Source organism: Pipistrellus hanaki, assembly GCF_964339955.1.
Source record: "Pipistrellus hanaki genome assembly, chromosome: 5".
Classification (NCBI taxonomy): domain Eukaryota; kingdom Metazoa; phylum Chordata; class Mammalia; order Chiroptera; family Vespertilionidae; genus Pipistrellus; species Pipistrellus hanaki.
The window spans coordinates 95,110,236-95,123,623 of NC_140507.1; positions in this window are offsets into that span (position 1 = coordinate 95,110,236).

A 13,388-nucleotide genomic window follows, 5' to 3' on the forward strand; every position below is an offset into this window, starting at 1 on the left:
AACTACATGAAAACATGAATAATTCATAGAAAATGACTGTAAACAGATGAGAACTTGTGTAGAACAGCTGAAAGAGAATCTCCAAGTCAGTTCTTAGTGTAAAAAAGGTAGCTGAGATAAGGGAAATCCTTAATTCGAGTTAAGATCACATGAAACACTGTATGAATCCTATATTCTTTACTTAAAGTAGACTAGAGTGGTAAATGTGTGTTAAACAAGGCAGAATACCATTGAAATAGAGAAAGAAACACGTTCGGCAGCTTTGGAAAGCCTTACACTTCACTGAAATGTAGTACTACACTCTATAACACAGTTGAGAGACAATGTTCCCTAGCTGCCTCAGTTCATAACAGTGTGTAGGAAGTTGTTTGATAAATTGGGCAAAGCTTATACTTGGGCCAGAAGGCAGAATATAGGAAACTACATGAAAACATGAATAATTCAGAGAAAATGACTGCAAACAGATGAGAACTTGTTTAGAACAGATGAAAGAGAATCTCCAAGTCAGTTCTTACTGTAGAAAAGGTAGCTAAGATAAGGGAAATCCGTAATGCCAGTTAAGATCACATGAAACACTGTATGAATCCTATATTCTTTACTTAAAGGAGACTAGAGTGGTAAATGTGTGTTAAACAAGGCAGAATACCATTGAAATAGAGAAAGAAACACGTTCGGCAGCTTTGGAAAGCCTTACACTTCACTGAAATGTAGTACTACACTCTATAACACAGTTGAGAGACAATGTTCCCTAGCTGCCTCAGTTCATAACAGTGTGTAGGAAGTTGTTTGATAAAGTGGGCAAAGCTTATACTTGGACCAGAAGGCAGAATATTGGAAACTACATGAAAACATGAATAATTCAGTGAAAATGACTGTAAACGGCTGAGAACTTGTTTAGAACAGCTGATAGAGAATCTCCAAGTCAGTTCTTAGTGTAGAAAAGGTAGCTAAGATAAGGGAAATCCTTAATTCGAGTTAAGATAACATCAAACACTGTATGAATCCTATATTCATTACTTAAAGGAGACTAGAGTGGTAAATGTGTGTTATACAATGCAGAATACCATTGAAATAGAGAAAGAAACATGTTCGGCAGCTTTGGAAAGCCTTACACTTCACTGAAATGTAGTACTACACTCTATAACACAGTTGAGAGACAATGTTCCCGAGCTGCCTCAGTTAATAACAGTGTGTAGGAAGTTGTTTGATAAAGTGGGCAAAGCTTATACTTGGGCCAGAAGGCAGAATATAGGAAACTACATGAAAACATGAATAATTCAGAGAAAATGACTGCAAACAGATGAGAACTTGTTTAGAACAGATGAAAGAGAATCTCCAAGTCAGTTCTTAGTGTAGAAAAGGTAGCTAAAATACGGGAAATCCGTAATGCCAGTTAAGATCACATGAAACACTGTATGAATCCTATATTCTTTACTTAAAGGAGACTAGAGTGGTAAATGTGTGTTAAACAAGGCAGAATACCATTGAAATAGAGAAAGAAACACGTTCGGCAGCTTTGGAAAGCCTTACACTTCACTGAAATGTAGTACTACACTCTATAACACAGTTGAGAGACAATGTTCCCTAGCTGCCTCAGTTCATAACAGTGTGTAGGAAGTTGTTTGATAAAGTGGGAAAAGCTTATACTTGGACCAGAAGGCAGAATATTGGAAACTACATGAAAACATGAATAATTCAGTGAAAATGACTGTAAACGGCTGAGAACTTCTTTAGAACAGCTGAAAGAGAATCTCCAAGTCAGTTCTTAGTGTAGAAAAGGTAGCTAAGATAAGTGAAATCCTTAATTCGAGTTAAGATAACATCAAACACTGTATGAATCCTATATTCATTACTTAAAAGAGACTATAGTGGTAAATGTGTGTTATACAAGGCAGAATACCATTGAAATAGAGAAAGAAACAGGTTCGGCAGCTTTGGAAAGCCTTACACTTCACTGAAATGTAGTACTACACTCTATAACACAGTTGAGAGACAATGTTCCCTAGCTGCCTCAGTTCATAACAGTGTGTAGGAAGTTGTTTGATAAAGTGGGCAAAGCTTATACTTGGACCAGAAGGCAGAATATTGGAAACTACATGAAAACATGAATAATTCAGTGAAAATGACTGTAAACGGCTGAGAACTTGTTTAGAACAGCTGATAGAGAATCTCCAAGTCAGTTCTTAGTGTAGAAAAGGTAGCTTAGATAAGGGAAATCCTTAATTCGAGTTAAGATAACATCAAACACTGTATGAATCCTATATTCATTACTTAAAGGAGACTAGAGTGGTAAATGTGTGTTATACAAGGCAGAATACCATTGAAATAGAGAAAGAAACACGTTCGGCAGCTTTGGAAAGCCTTACACTTCACTGAAATGTAGTACTACACTCTATAACACAGTTGAGAGACAATGTTCCCTAGCTGCCTCAGTTCATAACAGTGTGTAGGAAGTTGTTTGATAAAGTGGGCAAAGCTTATACTTGGACCAGAAGGCAGAATATGGGAAACTACATGAAAACATGAATAATTCAGAGAAAATGACTGCAAACAGATGAGAACTTGTTTAGAACAGATGAAAGAGAATCTCCAAGTCAGTTCTTAGTGTAGAAAAGGTAGCTAAGATAAGGGAAATCCGTAATGCCAGTTAAGATCACATGAAACACTGTATGAATCCTATATTCTTTACTTAAAGGAGACTAGAGTGGTAAATGTGTGTTAAACAAGGCAGAATACCATTGAAATAGAGAAAGAAACACGTTCGGCAGCTTTGGAAAGCCTTACACTTCACTGAAATGTAGTACTACACTCTATAACACAGTTGAGAGACAATGTTCCCTAGCTGCCTCAGTTCATAACAGTGAGTAGGAAGTTTTTTGATAAAGTGGGCAAAGCTTATACTTGGACCAGAAGGCAGAATATAGGAAACTACATGAAAACATGAATAATTCATAGAAAATGACTGTAAACAGATGAGAACTTGTGTAGAACAGCTGAAAGAGAATCTCCAAGTCAGTTCTTAGTGTAAAAAAGGTAGCTAAGATAAGGGAAATCCTTAATTCGAGTTAAGATCACATGAAACACTGTATGAATCCTATATTCTTTACTTAAAGTAGACTAGAGTGGTAAATGTGTGTTAAACAAGGCAGAATACCATTGAAATAGAGAAAGAAACACGTTCGGCAGCTTTGGAAAGCCTTACACTTCACTGAAATGTAGTACTACACTCTATAACACAGTTGAGAGACAATGTTCCCTAGCTGCCTCAGTTCATAACAGTGTGTAGGAAGTTGTTTGATAAATTGGGCAAAGCTTATACTTGGGCCAGAAGGCAGAATATAGGAAACTACATGAAAACATGAATAATTCAGAGAAAATGACTGCAAACAGATGAGCACTTGTTTAGAACAGATGAAAGAGAATCTCCAAGTCAGTTCTTACTGTAGAAAAGGTAGCTAAGATAAGGGAAATCCGTAATGCCAGTTAAGATCACATGAAACACTGTATGAATCCTATATTCTTTACTTAAAGGAGACTAGAGTGGTAAATGTGTGTTAAACAAGGCAGAATACCATTAAAATAGAGAAAGAAACACGTTCGGCAGCTTTGGAAAGCCTTACACTTCACTGAAATGTAGTACTACACTCTATAACACAGTTGAGAGACAATGTTCCCTAGCTGCCTCAGTTCATAACAGTGAGTAGGAAGTTTTTTGATAAAGTGGGCAAAGCTTATACTTGGACCAGAAGGCAGAATATAGGAAACTACATGAAAACATGAATAATTCAGTGAAAATGACTGTAAACAGATGAGAACTTGTTTAGAACAGCTGAAAGAGAATCTCCAAGTCAGTTCTTAGTGTAGAAAAGGTAGCTAAGATAAGGGAAATCCTTAATTCGAGTTAAGATAACAAACACTGTATGAATCCTATATTCATTACTTAAAGGAGACTAGAGTGGTAAATGTGTGTTATACAAGGCAGAATACCATTGAAATAGAGAAAGAAACATGTTCGGCAGCTTTGGAAAGCCTTACACTTCACTGAAATGTAGTACTACACTCTATAACACAGTTGAGAGACAATGTTCCCGAGCTGCCTCAGTTAATAACAGTGTGTAGGAAGTTGTTTGATAAAGTGGGCAAAGCTTATACTTGGGCCAGAAGGCAGAATATAGGAAACTACATGAAAACATGAATAATTCAGAGAAAATGACTGCAAACAGATGAGAACTTGTTTAGAACAGATGAAAGAGAATCTCCAAGTCAGTTCTTAGTGTAGAAAAGGTAGCTAAAATAAGGGAAATCCGTAATGCCAGTTAAGATCACATGAAACACTGTATGAATCCTATATTCTTTACTTAAAGGAGACTAGAGTGGTAAATGTGTGTTAAACAAGGCAGAATACCATTGAAATAGAGAAAGAAACACGTTAGGCAGCTTTGGAAAGCCTTACACTTCACTGAAATGTAGTACTACACTCTATAACACAGTTGAGAGACAATGTTCCCTAGCTGCCTCAGTTCATAACAGTGTGTAGGAAGTTGTTTGATAAAGTGGGCAAAGCTTATACTTGGACCAGAAGGCAGAATATTGGAAACTACATGAAAACATGAATAATTCAGTGAAAATGACTGTAAACGGCTGAGAACTTGTTTAGAACAGCTGATAGAGAATCTCCAAGACAGTTCTTAGTGTAGAAAAGGTAGCTAAGATAAGGGAAATCCTTAATTCGAGTTAAGATAACATCAAACACTGTATGAATCCTATATTCATTACTTAAAGGAGACTAGAGTGGTAAATGTGTGTTATACAAGGCAGAATACCATTGAAATAGAGAAAGAAACACGTTCGGCAGCTTTGGAAAGCCTTACACTTCACTGAAATGTAGTACTACACTCTATAACACAGTTGAGAGACAATGTTCCCGAGCTGCCTCAGTTAATAACAGTGTGTAGGAAGTTGTTTGATAAAGTGGGCAAAGCTTATACTTGGGCCAGAAGGCAGAATATATGAAACTACATGAAAACATGAATAATTCAGAGAAAATGACTGCAAACAGATGAGAACTTGTTTAGAACAGATGAAAGAGAATCTCCAAGTCAGTTCTTAGTGTAGAAAAGGTAGCAAAGATAAGGGAAATCCGTAATGCCAGTTAAGATCACATGAAACACTGTATGAAACCTATATTCTTTACTTAAAGGAGACTAGAGTGGTAAATGTGTGTTAAACAAGGCAGAATACCATTGAAATAGAGAAAGAAACACGTTCGGCAGCTTTGGAAAGCCTTACACTTCACTGAAATGTAGTACTACACTCTATAACACAGTTGAGAGACAATGTTCCCTAGCTGCCTCAGTTCATAACAGTGTGTAGGAAGTTGTTTGATAAAGTGGGCAAAGCTTATACTTGGACCAGAAGGCAGAATATAGGAAACTACATGAAAACATGAATAATTCAGTGAAAATGACTGTAAACAGATGAGAACTTGTTTAGAACAGCTGAAAGAGATTCTCCAGGTCTGTTCTTATTGTAGAAAAGGTAGCTAAGATAAGGGAAATCCTTAATTCGAGTTAAGATCACATGAAACACTGTATGAATCCTATATTCTTTACTTAAAGGAGACTAGAGTGGTAAATGTGTTTTATACAAGGCAGAATACCATTGAAATAGAGAAAGAAACACGTTCAGCAGCTTTGGAAAGCCTTACACTTCACTGAAATGTAGTACTACACTCTATAACACAGTTGAGAGACAATGTTCCCTAGCTGCCTCAGTTCATAACAGTGAGTAGGAAGTTTTTTGATAAAGTGGGCAAAGCTTATACTTGGACCAGAAGGCAGAATATAGGAAACTACATGAAAACATGAATAATTCATAGAAAATGACTGTAAACAGATGAGAAGTTGTTTAGAACAGCTGAAAGAGAATCTCCAAGTCAGTTCTTAGTGTAGAAAAGGTAGCTAAGATAAGGGAAATCCTTAATTCGAGTTAAGATAACATCAAACACTGTATGAATCCTATATTCATTACTTAAAGGAGACTAGAGTGGTAAATGTGTGTTATAGAAGGCAGAATACCATTGAAATAGAGAAAGAAACACGTTCGGCAGTATTGGAAAGCCGTACACTTCACTGAAATGTAGTACTACACTCTATAACACAGTTGAGAGACAATGTTCCCTAGCTGCCTCAGTTCATAACAGTGTGTAGGAAGTTTTTTGATAAAGTGGGCAAAGCTTATAATTGGACCAGAAGGAAGAATATAGGAAAGTACATGAAAACATGAATATTTCAGTGAAAATGACTGTAAACAGATGAGAACTTGTTTAGAACAGCTGAAAGAGATTCTTCAAGTCTGTTCTTATTGTAGAAAAGGTAGCTAAGATAAGGGATATCCTTAATTCGAGTTAAGATCACATGAAACACTGTATGAATCCTATATTCTTTACTTAAAGGAGACTAGAGTGGTAAATGTGTTTTATACAAGGCAGAATACCATTGAAATAGAGAAAGAAACACGTTCAGCAGCTTTGGAAAGCCTTACACTTCACTGAAATGTAGTACTACACTCTATAACACAGTTGAGAGACAATGTTCCCTAGCTGCCTCAGTTCATAACAGTGAGTAGGAAGTTTTTTGATAAAGTGGGCAAAGCTTATACTTGGACCAGAAGGCAGAATATAGGAAACTACATGAAAACATGAATAATTCATAGAAAATGACAGTAAAGTAATGAGAACTTGTTTAGAACAGATGAAAGAGAATCTCCAAGTCAGTTCTTAGTGTAGAAAAGGTAGCTAAGATAAGGGAAATCCGTAATGCCAGTTAAGATCACATGAAACACTGTATGAATCCTATATTCTTTACTTAAAGGAGACTAGAGTGGTAAATGTGTGTTAAACAAGGCAGAATACCATTGAAATAGAGAAAGAAACACGTTCGGCAGCTTTGGAAAGCCTTACACTTCACTGAAATGTAGTACTACACTCTATAACACAGTTGAGAGACAATGTTCCCTAGCTGCCTCAGTTCATAACAGTGAGTAGGAAGTTTTTTGATAAAGTGGGCAAAGCTTATACTTGGACCAGAAGGCAGAATATAGGAAACTACATGAAAACATGAATAATTCATAGAAAATGACTGTAAACAGATGAGAACTTGTTTAGAACAGCTGAAAGAGAATCTCCAAGTCAGTTCTTAGTGTAGAAAAGGTAGCTAAGTTAAGGGAAATCCTTAATTCGAGTTAAGATAACATCAAACACTGTATGAATCCTATATTCATTACTTAAAGGAGACTAGAGTGGTAAATGTGTGTTATACAAGGCAGAATACCATTGAAATAGAGAAAGAAACACGTTCGGCAGCTTTGGAAAGCCTTACACTTCACTGAAATGTAGTACTACACTCTATCACACAGTTGAGAGACAAGGTTCCCGAGCTGCCTCAGTTCATAACAGTGTGTAGGAAGTTGTTTGATAAAGTGGGCAAAGCTTATACTTTGGCCATAAGGCAGAATATAGGAAACTACATGAAAACATGAATAATTCAGTGAAAATGACTGTAAACAGATGAGAACTGGTTTAGAACAGCTGAAAGAGAATCTCCAAGTCAGTTCTTAGTGTAGAAAAGGTAGCTAAGTTAAGGGAAATCCTTAATTCGAGTTTAGATAACATCAAACACTGTATGAATGCTATATTCATTACTTAAAAGGAGACTAGAGTGGTAAATGTGTGTTATACAAGGCAGAATACCATTGAAATAGAGAAAGAAACACGTTCGGCAGCTTTGGAAAGCCTTACACTTCACTGAAATGTAGTACTACACTCTATAACACAGTTGAGAGACAATGTTCCTGAGCTGCCTCAGTTCATAACAGTGTGTAGGAAGTTGGTTGATAAAGTGGGCAGAGCTTATACTTGGGCCAGAAGGCAGAATATAGGAAACTACATGAAAACATGAATAATTCAGAGAAAATGACTGTAAACAGATGAGAACTTGTTTAGAACAGCTGAAAGAGAATCTCCAAGTCAGTTCTTAGTGTAGAAAAGGTAGCTAAGATAAGGGAAATCCTTAATTCGAGTTAAGATAACATCAAACACTGTATGAATCCTATATTCATTACTTAAAGGAGACTAGAGTGGTAAATGTGTGTTATACAAAGCAGAATACCATTGAAATAGAGAAAGAAACACATTCGGCAGCTTTGGAAAGCCTTACACTTCACTGAAATGTAGTACTACACTCTATAACACAGTTGAGAGACAATGTTCCCTAGCTGCCTCAGTTCATAACAGTGTGTAGGAAGTTTTTTGATAAAGTGGGCAAAGCTTATACTTGGACCAGAAGGCAGAATATAGGAAACTACATGAAAACATGAATAATTCATTGAAAATGACTGTAAACAGATGAGAACTTGTTTAGAACAGCTGAAAGAGAATCTCGAAGTCAGTTCTTAGTGTAGAAAAGGTAGCTAAGATAAGGGAAATCCTTAATTCGAGTTAAGATAACATCAAACACTGTATGAATCCTATATTGTTTACTTAAATGAGACTAGAGTGGTAAATGTGTGTTATATAAGGCAGAATACCATTGAAATAGAGAAAGAAACACTTTCGGCAGCTTTGGAAACCTTACGCTTCACTGAAATGTAGTACTACACTCTATAACACAGTTGAGAAACAATGTTCCCTAGCTGCCTTAGTTCATAACAATGTGTAGGAAGTTGTTTGATAAAGTGGGCAAAGCTTATACTTGGACCAGAAGGCAGAATATAGGAAACTACATGAAAACATGAATAATTCAGTGAAAATGACTGTAAACAGAAGAGAACTTGTTTTAGAACAGCTGAAAGAGATTCTCCAAGTCAGTTCTTAGTGTAGAAAAGGTAGCTAAGATAAGGGAAATCCTTAATTCGAGTTAAGATAACATCAAACACTGTATGAATCCTATATTCATTACTTAAAGGAGACTAGAGTGGTAAATGTGTGTTATACAAGGCAGAATACCATTGAAATAGAGAAAGAAACACGTTCGGCACCTTTGGAAAGCCTTACACTTCACTGAAATGTAGTACTACACTCTATAACACAGTTGAGAGACAATGTTCCCGAACTGCCTCAGTTCATAACAGTGTGTAGGAAGTTGTTTGATAAAGTGGGCAAAGCTTATAATTGGACCAGAAGGAAGAATATAGGAAAGTACATGAAAACATGAATATTTCAGTGAAAATGACTGTAAACAGATAAGAACTTGTTTAGAACAGCTGAAAGAGATTCTTCAAGTCTGTTCTTATTGTAGAAAAGGTAGCTAAGATAAGGGATATCCTTAATTCGAGTTAAGATCACATGAAACACTGTATGAATCCTATATTCTTTACTTAAAGGAGACTAGAGTGGTAAATGTGTTTTATACAAGGCAGAATACCATTGAAATAGAGAAAGAAACACGTTCAGCAGCTTTGGAAACCCTTACACTTCACTGAAATGTAGTACTACACTCTATAACACAGTTGAGAGACAATGTTCCCTAGCTGCCTCAGTTCATAACAGTGAGTAGGAAGTTTTTTGATAAAGTGGGCAAAGCTTATACTTGGACCAGAAGGCAGAATATAGGAAACTACATGAAAACATGAATAATTCATAGAAAATGACTGTAAACAGATGAGAAGTTGTTTAGAACAGCTGAAAGAGAATCTCCAAGTCAGTTCTTAGTGTAGAAAAGGTAGCTAAGATAAGGGAAATCCTTAATTCGAGTTAAGATAACATCAAACACTGTATGAATCCTATATTCATTACTTAAAGGAGACTAGAGTGGTAAATGTGTGTTATAGAAGGCAGAATACCATTGAAATAGAGAAAGAAACACGTTCGGCAGTTTTGGAAAGCCTTACACTTCACTGAAATGTAGTACTACACTCTATAACACAGTTGAGAGACAATGTTCCCTAGCTGCCTCAGTTCATAACAGTGTGTAGGAAGTTTTTTGATAAAGTGGGCAAAGCTTATAATTGGACCAGAAGGAAGAATATAGGAAAGTACATGAAAACATGAATATTTCAGTGAAAATGACTGTAAACAGATGAGAAATTGTTTAGAACAGCGGAAAGAGATTCTTCAAGTCTGTTCTTATTGTAGAAAAGGTAGCTAAGATAAGGGATATCCTTAATTCGAGTTAAGATCACATGAAACACTGTATGAATCCTATATTCTTTACTTAAAGGAGACTAGAGTGGTAAATGTGTGTTATAGAAGGCAGAATACCATTGAAATAGAGAAAGAAACACGTTCGGCAGTTTTGGAAAGCCTTACACTTCACTGAAATGTAGTACTACACTCTATAACACAGTTGAGAGACAATGTTCCCTAGCTGCCTCAGTTCATAACAGTGTGTAGGAAGTTTTTTGATAAAGTGGGCAAAGCTTATACTTGGACCAGAAGGCAGAATATAGGAAACTACATGAAAACATGAATAATTCATTGAAAATGACTGTAAACAGATGAGAACTTGTTTAGAACAGCTGAAAGAGAATCTCCAAGTCAGTTCTTAGTGTAGAAAAGGTAGCTAAGATAAGGGAAATCCTTAATTCGAGTTAAGATAACATCAAACACTGTATGAATCCTATATTGTTTACTTAAAGGAGACTAGAGTGGTAAATGTGTGTTATATAAGGCAGAATACCATTGAAATAGAGAAAGAAACACGTTCGGCAGCTTTGGAAAGCCTTACTCTTCACTGAAATGTAGTACTACACTCTATAACACAGTTGAGAGACAATGTTCCCTAGCTGCCTTAGTTCATAACAATGTGTAGGAAGTTGTTTGATAAAGTGGGCAAAGCTTATACTTGGACCAAAAGGCAGAATATAGGAAACTACATGAAAACATGAATAATTCAGTGAAAATGACTGTAAACAGATGAGAACTTGTTTAGAACAGCTGAAAGAGATTCTCCAAGTCTGTTCTTATTGTAGAAAAGGTAGCTAAGATAAGGGAAATCCTTAATTCTAGTTAAGATCACATGAAACACTGTATGAATCCTATATTCTTTACTTAAAGGAGACTAGAGTGGTAAATGTGTGTTATACAAGGCAGAATACCATTGAAATAGAGAAAGAAACACGTTCGGCAGCTTTGGAAAGCCTTACACTTCACTGAAATGTAGTACTACACTCTATAACACAGTTGAGAGACAATGTTCCCGAGCTGCCTCAGTTCATAACAGTGTGTAGGAAGTTGGTTGATAAAGTGGGCAGAGCTTATACTTGGGCCAGAAGGCAGAATATAGGAAACTACATGAAAACATGAATAATTCAGAGAAAATGACTGTAAACAGATGAGAACTTTTTTAGAACAGCTGAAAGAGAATCTCCAAGTCAATTCTTAGTGTAGAAAAGGTAGCTAAGATAAGGGAAATCCTTAATTCGAGTTAAGATAACATCAAACACTGTATGAATCCTATATTCATTACTTAAAGGAGACTAGAGTGGTAAATGTGTGTTATACAAGGCAGAATACCATTGAAATAGAGAAAGAAACACATTCGGCAGCTTTGGAAAGCCTTACACTTCACTGAAATGTAGTACTACACTCTATAACACAGTTGAGAGACAATGTTCCCTAGCTGCCTCAGTTCATAGCAGTGTGTAGGAAGTTTTTTGATAAAGTGGGCAAAGCTTATACTTGGACCAGAAGGCAGAATATAGGAAACTACATGAAAACATGAATAATTCATTGAAAATGACTGTAAACAGATGAGAACTTGTTTAGAACAGCTGAAAGAGAATCTCCAAGTCAGTTCTTAGTGTAGAAAAGGTAGCTAAGATAAGGGAAATCCTTAATTCGAGTTAAGATAACATGAAACACTGTATGAATCCTATATTCTTTACTTAAAGGAGACTAGAGTGGTAAATGTGTGTTAAACAAGGCAGAATACCATTGAAATAGAGAAAGAAACACGTTCGGCAGCTTTGGAAAGCCTTACACTTCACTGAAATGTAGTACTACACTCTATAACACAGTTGAGAGACAATGTTCCCTAGCTGCCTCAGTTCATAACAGTGTGTAGGAAGTTTTTTGATAACGTGGGCAAAGCTTATAATTGGACCAGAAGGCAGAATATAGGAAACTACATGAAAACATGAATAATTCATAGAAAATGACTGTAAACAGATGAGAACTTGCTTAGAACAGCTGAAAGAGAATCTCCAAGTCAGTTCTTAGTGTAGAAAAGGTAGCTAAGATAAGGGAAATCCTTAATTCGAGTTAAGATAACATCAAACACTGTATGAATCCTATATTCATTACTTAAAGGAGACTAGAGTGGTAAATGTATGTTATACAAGGAAGAATACCATTGAAATAGAGAAAGAAACACATTCGGCAGCTTTGGAAAGCCTTACACTTCACTGAAATGTAGTACTACACTCTATAACACAGTTGAGAGACAATGTTCCCTAGCTGCCTTAGTTCATAACAATGTGTAGGAAGTTGTTTGATAAAGTGGGCAAAGCTTATACTTGGACCAGAAGGCAGAATATAGGAAACTACATGAAAACATGAATAATTCATTGAAAATGACTGTAAACAGATGAGAACTTGTTTAGAACAGCTGAAAGAGAATCTCCAAGTCAGTTCTTAGTGTAGAAAAGGTAGCTAAGATAAGGGAAATCCTTAATTCGAGTTAAGATAACATGAAACACTGTATGAATCCTATATTCTTTACTTAAAGGAGACTAGAGTGGTAAATGTGTGTTATATAAGGCAGAATACCATTGAAATAGAGAAAGAAACACGTTCGGCAGCTTTGGAAAGCCTTACTCTTCACTGAAATGTAGTACTACACTCTATAACACAGTTGAGAGACAATGTTCCCTAGCTGCCTTAGTTCATAACAATGTGTAGGAAGTTGTTTGATAAAGTGGGCAAAGCTTATACTTGGACCAAAAGGCAGAATATAGGAAACTACATGAAAACATGAATAATTCAGTGAAAATGACTGTAAACAGATGAGAACTTGTTTAGAACAGCTGAAAGAGATTCTCCAAGTCTGTTCTTATTGTAGAAAAGGTAGCTAAGATAAGGGAAATCCTTAATTCTAGTTAAGATCACATGAAACACTGTATGAATCCTATATTCTTTACTTAAAGGAGACTAGAGTGGTAAATGTGTGTTATACAAGGCAGAATACCATTGAAATAGAGAAAGAAACACGTTCGGCAGCTTTGGAAAGCCTTACACTTCACTGAAATGTAGTACTACACTCTATAACACAGTTGAGAGACAATGTTCCCGAGCTGCCTCAGTTCATAACAGTGTGTAGGAAGTTGGTTGATAAAGTGGGCAGAGCTTATACTTGGGCCAGAAGGCAGAATATAGGAAACTACATGAAAAC